We start from the raw sequence: 7141 nt of genomic DNA on the forward strand, positions 1-7141 counted from the left end.
CATCAGTGGAAACTGATTTAGTTATGCAAATTACTGCTATGAATATTAAACCACTGATGAAAGGTTTTTAATGAAGGGATCTTTTGTTTTGGAAATGCAAGGGTATATGCTTTAATTTCTTGCTAATTTACTGTTCTTTGATAATGTTCACATTTTCCCCAAAGTGGCTCCGCTGATGGGTTGAGCGCTGTGAATAGAAGTACGGACCCACAATGCTGGCTCTGACAGGCCTTCCCCTGTGTACCGATACACCGTGATTTGCAGCCTCGCAGGCACAATTCTATTAGGGCGAATTCTGTCTACAGGGCTTTCCCTGAAATGAATTCTCATTTTAATGTTAGCCTCCTGCAGTTTTTAATTTTTAATCTGTAATATGAAATTGCAAATTTTACAAACATCATTTGAAAAAGCCACTAGGACACAAGCGAGTGCCAAAGTTTACATATTGCCTAATTAGACCGTTATGAGCGGCAGCTTATCAATGTCACGCCAAAGATCATCAAAAAATCCAATTACTAATTTGAAAAACACATATATTTATAGGTTCATTTTGTTTAATTTGCATCCGGTTAGCTCAATAATTGTTTTAAAATTGTATGAAGGCTAATAATTCGGGTTCGGCTGGTAACGTACCTGAACGGGGAAGGTGGCATCTCAGCCCACCGTGAGCGGCAGCGGCTTCCGTGGCCGGAGGAGACCCCCTCACGGAAAGCGCCGGTCTCCAGGTTCGATGGAGGAAACGCTTCCCGAAATGGAAAGACTTCGAAGCACCTTGCTCAGGGGTCCAGCTTCCAGCGGATGCAGCCCAGGCATCCTCGGGTCATTAAGAAGGAGCAAGAAAGAAGCGAATGCAGCCCAGTTGGCGTGGCTCAGCGGTTGAGCGTCGACCTATGAACCAGGAGGTCACAGATGCCCGGGTTGTGAGCTCGATCCCCAGTGTGGGGCCTGCAGGAGGCAACCGATCAATGACCCTCTCTCATCACTGATGTTCCTGTCTCTCTCTTCCTCTCCTTTCCTTTCTGAAATCGATAAAAAAAAATATATTTTACAAAATAAAAATAAAAAACATTTTAAAAAAAGAAACAGAAGCAGGCAAGGGGTTGGGAGGGCCGGAGGGCCCCCCAGAGAAAGGTGGGCAGAGACCTCTAGCCCAGGGCGCGGGTCCGAGTCATCCCAGAAAAGCCAGAGCAGCTTCCTTCAAACTTCTTCGCCCAAGAAAACGCCAACAGGCACACAAGTAAAGAGGGGCAGCAGCATGAACCCCCGAGTTCCACAGCCCAGCCTCCTGGACCAACTCATGGCTGACCCCAACCCCTCCCTCTGCCCTCCTCCCTCCCTCCTTCCCAAGTTACTGTGGAGCAAGTCCCGGCAGCCTAGCACCCCAACTGTAGGCCTTTGGGGTGTAGCCCAGAAGAGCAGGTCTTTTTTTATCATCACACCTAGAGCACTCTAACGAGAATTCCTTAACATTCGTGGATAATCGGTCAGAGTTCTGCTTCCCCTCGAATGTTCTGAGTGATACTTTTTACAGTTTGAGCCAAAATGCAAATAAGTTCCATGTGTTATAATTGTCTGATATGTTCCACACACTTCTCTCTCTCTCTTTCTCTCTCTCACTCTCTCTCTCTCTTCCTTCCCATCACTAGCTCTATCTTCATCAACTTATTTATCTGAAGAAGACAGGTCCCTTTTCCCATAGAGTTTCCCTCAGTTTGGAGTTTGCGTCACGGTGGGGTCCCCTGTCGGGGTCCCCCATCCCCTGTATTTCTCAGGAACTGGTGGTTGAATCCACAGCATTTATCAAGCGTCCGGTTGGATTCTGCTGGCAAGACTGCTTCCTAAGTGCAGGGTTTAACTCACTCGGCCCAGCCTCCTTCCATGTTCCTGTTTCTCCCCATGATTTTGCAGGAGCTGAGGGGGGTGGCTGCAGTCAGAGGCACCCACTCACCCTTGCTCCTGTGAAAACCTCTAGGTGCAGCAGTCCGCCAACCCCAGCAGAGGGCGCCTGCCACCCCGGCGAGTCCCGGTGGTGCCGCAAGGCGGGCTGTGCTTCCCCAAGACCGGATGCAGAGACCTTGTTTGTGGAGCCAGCAAAGTCCTCACATTAGTTTACTGTCTGGCCTGGGATCCAGTAACTTCCGTTTGAGTCATTTCGGGTTACTCAGCTCCGGGAAGCCCTGGCTGTGGTTTAGCTGCTGGGAAAAGGCAGAAGGAAACAGCCCCCAGTCAGCTGCCCTGTTTCCCTGTTTACAGAGGAGCCTGCCTCAGTGGACGGGCCATCGGGGTGGCGAGACAGCTCCAAGGCCATCACTGAACTTCAGCGGCCCTCACCGATGGCTCCCAGTCTAAAATGAGCGCTGCCTTCGGGTTTCCAGAAGGTTCCTGGTGCACCACCAAGGGGCTCCACTCTGGGACAGTGACTCGGCCTCCCCTTGGCCTCCCCTTGGCCTCCCCTGGTCCACAGCCCTCCCCAGTGGACAGGCAACCGATCATGTGATGGCCTCGTCCATCATCGCAGCTTCGTTATTACACCCATCAGCCCCGCAATGAGGAGCAGGTTAGGGAGCCCAAGAAATGTAAACGCCTAGGATAAGAGGCCGCCTCGCCTGGCTTCTGAAAGGGAGGTCGTTTCCATAGCAGATGATACTGAATGGTCCTGGGAGATGCTTCTGACACATTAGATCCAGAGCCTCCCTGGGCCTCCCACCAACAGGGGGGTGGGGGGCGGGGGGAGGGACACAAGTAGGTGGGCTCAACGGAGGCTCCTTCCAACAGCACCCGGGGTTACCCGCCCTCCTCTGGTTTGGAAGAAAAGGGAAGGCGGTGGTTAGATGAGAGACCAAGGCGGAGAAGGGGAAATAATCCAAAGCCTGACTCCCGAAGAGAGTGCAAAGCCAGGCTCGCCTCCCGCACACCCCCAATCCCAGCAGCCCCTTCTGTAGACAAGCAGGCTGGCCACAGACTCTCACTGGTCATCAGAGCTGCCCTCCTGCTTCAAAGGCCTCTGCCTCCTCCTCACCTGCCTGCTCCCCCCCCCCCCCACCCCCACGCTCAAGGAGAGACCCTGGGTTTCCCCAACAACAGCACCCTCTCCTGCCACCCGCCATCTTGGGGTCTCTTCAAGAACCTTGGGTCACCTGCACAGCGTGGCTCAGTGGTTGAGCATCGACCTATGAACCAGGAGGTCACGAGTTCGATTCCCAGTCAGGGCACATGCCTGGGTTGTGGGCTTGCTCCCCAGCATGGGGCATGCAGGAGGCAGCGGATCAATGATTCTCATCATTGATGTTTCTGCCTCTCCCTCTCCCTTCCTCTCTGAAATCAATAAAAACATACCAGAGGCCCGGTGCGTGAAATTAGTGCACAGGTAGGGTCCCTAGGCCTGGCTGGCCGTCAAGGCCCATTGGGGCCTTCCAGCTGCTGGCCGAGGCCTTCCTTCATTTCGCGCCGCCCCCTAGTGGTCAGTGCACGTCATAGAGAGCAATCAAACTCCTGGTTTCCCTGTAGAACTCGGAGGAGACACTTTGCATATTAGCCTTTTATAAATACTAGTATAGATATATGAAAAGAGAACATTGGGTCTGTTATGGTTGAACTGCACCCCCCAAACCCAAAGGTTGAAGTCCTCACCCCCAGGGGCTCAGAACGTGACTGTGTTTGGAGAGAGGGCCTTTGGAGAGGTAGGTGATGGAGGTAGAGTGAGATCCTTGGGGCGGGGCCCTGAGCCCCTGGGATTGCTGCCTGAAGAAGAGACACCAGGGCCCTCACGCAGAGGAAGGACCAGGCGCCCAGGGCCGCAGTGAGGAGGTGGCCACCTGCAGGCCAAGAAGAGAGCCTCTAGGAGAAGCCAACCCTGCTGCCGCCTTGATCTTGGACTTGCAGCCTCCGGATCGAAAAGAACATGCATTTCTGGCCGTAACCGGTTTGGCTCAGTGGATAGAGCGTCGGCCTGCGGACTGAAGGGTCCCGGGTGCGATTCCGGTCAAGGGCATGTACCTTGGTTGTGGGCACATCCCAGTAGGGGGTGTGCAGGAGGCAGCTGATCGATGTTTCTCTCTCATCCATGTTTCTAACTCTCTATCCCTCTCCCTTCCTCTCTGTAAAACATCAATTAAATATATTAAAAAACAAACAAACATGCATTTCTGTTGTTTAAGCCTCTGGGGATGTGGGCGTTGTTATGGCGGCCTGAGCACTGCGCCAGGGTTCACACTCCTCACCCAGCTCTCCAGACTGCACCTCTGGCCCCGACCCTCCCCTCCCCTCCCCTCCCCTTCCCCACTCCATTCCCCACCAGTCCCTGCTTCCCAGCCGCCTCCTCTCCACACCCCACCTGCTCCCCGTGGAGCTTTCCAGAACATCCCGGAAGCAGATGACTCCACCCTTTGCATCTGAGTCTCGCTCCCAAAATCAATGGGAAATGTCCTAAGTCCTGGACCCAGCTGCTCCGCTGGGCCGTGCCTCACACTCACAGGCAGGAAGGTCACTGAAGTGCAGAGAGGGGTCTGGGGCGTGTGGTGGCAGGAAGACACGCGGTCACCTGCTGCCCGTGGGACGCGGACCAAGCCACGGTACCCTCCGAGCCTCAACTTCCCATCTGTGACATGGGGAGGATTCTTCTCCCGGGAGATGGGCAGGGAGGTTGGTGAGATAGTGCAGGAAACGGGATTGTCATCCAGGCTGGCCACAGCGTCTCTGGGCCCCTCCCAGGCTGCCTGTCTCCAGGCCCGGGGTCTGAAAAGGGCAATGACCACAGGCACACCCGCCAGGTGGAACATGGAACTGTCCTTTGCCTGATGTCGCATCCACGCGGCCCGACGCGGTCCGACGTGGGCTGTCAGCACCCTTCTGAAGCCAGAGCCCAGCTCTGCTCTGCACCTTCCGGCTCTGACCTCTGAGTTCACTCCCAGGGAGCAGCCATGGCTACCGAAGGGCCTGCTGGCCCGGCCTGGTCGCCAGATGGCGCTGCGGCCCCAGCGATGGTGCTCAGTGTCAAGAGGAGGGGGAGGGGGCGGGGGCGGCAGGAGGCAGGCAGAGAGGGGTGCAGAGGGGCGCAGGCGGGGACTCCACCTCCCTCACCCCCCCAGGACTGCCACCCAGACTCCTGCCTCTACGACGGAGGAGGAGTGCTGATGAAGGTGTCTTGATCCTTTGCTTTCAAGAAGCCAAAAACTGGATTTTTGTTTGAAAAGCTGCCAATTATTGTCATTTAAATTTTTAAATAAAAACCATTTGTGGACGAAAAAAAGGGGTGGGGGTCGTCTGTGGCAGTAACCTCACAGGGTGACCGTATCCTGAATTCCTAACCTGGCAGGTGATGGTGGGCATCGGCCTCAGGCCTGTGGCTCTAACAGAAGGCCTGCCCACGGTGTCTGTGCCACGAGGGGGCTCGCACACCTTTGACATAAACCCGAGCTCCCAGGAGAGAGTGGTCATCTCGCTGACTCTCCCACAATCGAATCCCCGCCTTGCTTTCTCCCATCTTCCTCCTTCTCTCTTTACTTTCAAATGCATAAAAGAAACTATTTTCCAGAGCATTTGAGATCTTGCTCCCCAGCATATTTCGTCAGCAGGGCTCAAATAAACTCTTATAAAAATGCTCTAGCCCGGCAGGTGTGGCTCAGTGGTTGAGCCTCGACCTATGAACCAGGAGGTCACGATTTGATTCCCAGACAGGGCTGATCCCTAGTAAGGAACATGCAGGAGGCAGCCAATGGGTGATAATCTCTCATCATTGATGCTTCTCTCTCTCCCTCCCCCGCCCTTCCTCTCTGAAATCAATAAAAATATATTTTAAAAAATTCTCTATGTTTGGATGTTTCTGACATCTACATCCTTTCCTAAGAGGTGATGAAGGACATAGCGGGGGTGAGGGGGCTGTAGTGGGGGGGCGGCTCCCTCCTTCCTCACACCAAGCCCTGCCTCTGGCCCCTCTCTAGCGGGCCCCTCCCCTGCTCACAAGGACACTGCGGCCAGCCTCCAGGCCTCTGTCTCAGGCCACATCAGACCTGGGGGGAGGCCTGTCCTGATCCCCCCCCCCCCCCCGCCCCTCAGGTCTGTGAGTCACAAGTTTTTCACACCCCCTGCCCGCCAGCGGCTTCTCAACTTTCGTTGGGGTTAGGACTGACTTTTAAAGTTCTACTGACTGGAGAACAGGAATTCATAGATTTGTTAAATAAATTGACAACGGAAACTCTAAGACATTAACTGCTAAACAAGGAAATGGCACAAAAAGGTGACTGTCAGAAAGATGAGATGTTTAAACGGAAAGAAAAGGGCTCCATCTCACTAGTAATGTTTAAATTCAAGTGGAAACACTAGCCCCGCTCTGGCGTATCACAGCAGCGGGAACGTGCACATGTGAATGCACATGATGGTGATTAGCTGAATAATTACAAACACGTCATTTGTCTGTTTAAAGCCACGATGCACTCATTTCATGTTAACATAAACAGTTCTTTCTAAGTAGGGAAACGAAGAGCATCCTTTTATAGTTTTGCAATTCTCTGTAGTGCCTGATTCAGTAAAAGGCAGCTGGGTTCTCACTTCTGCTTCTGCATTCGGGAAACCGCAGCCTACACCCTGAGAACACGAGCGAAGGGGCCCAGAACTCAGGTTGGTGCTATTGCAGAGGTGGTTTCCAGCCCACGGGGTCCCCAGGCCACCGGGTGAGAACCCTGATGAATGGCCGAGCTCCAAGGGGTGCAGGCAAGGGGAGGGAGGCGACAGGAGGGGCGGGCAGGTTTTGGACCCGTTCTCTTAACCACACGCGGACCCACGGAAGTCCCCCTCCCCCGCCTGGCAACTGGCTCCACGGAGAAACCCTTGGTTAGTTGGCACTCACCCACTATTGCCACCCACAAGGTTTTGCATTGGAGAATTTTTTCTAGGAGGAAACGATCGTAACCTGCAAGGATAGCAGTAGTAGTGGTTAGGCAAAGGGTGGCTTCCAAAGCCCAATACTCTGCTGCCTTAAAAAATAAATAAATAAATAAATAAAAGGGAAGGATGTGTTCATTACAAATGCAGCCTCCGGGTTTATTAAGAGAGAACACAAATGCAGAACCACGTGACCTGTTCAGTGTGTTTTGGGAAGAAAACAGCACATGTATAACCGGGAAACTGCTGATAATAATTGGTT

The sequence above is a fragment of the Myotis daubentonii genome, chromosome 13, assembly GCF_963259705.1.
Source record: "Myotis daubentonii chromosome 13, mMyoDau2.1, whole genome shotgun sequence".
Classification (NCBI taxonomy): domain Eukaryota; kingdom Metazoa; phylum Chordata; class Mammalia; order Chiroptera; family Vespertilionidae; genus Myotis; species Myotis daubentonii.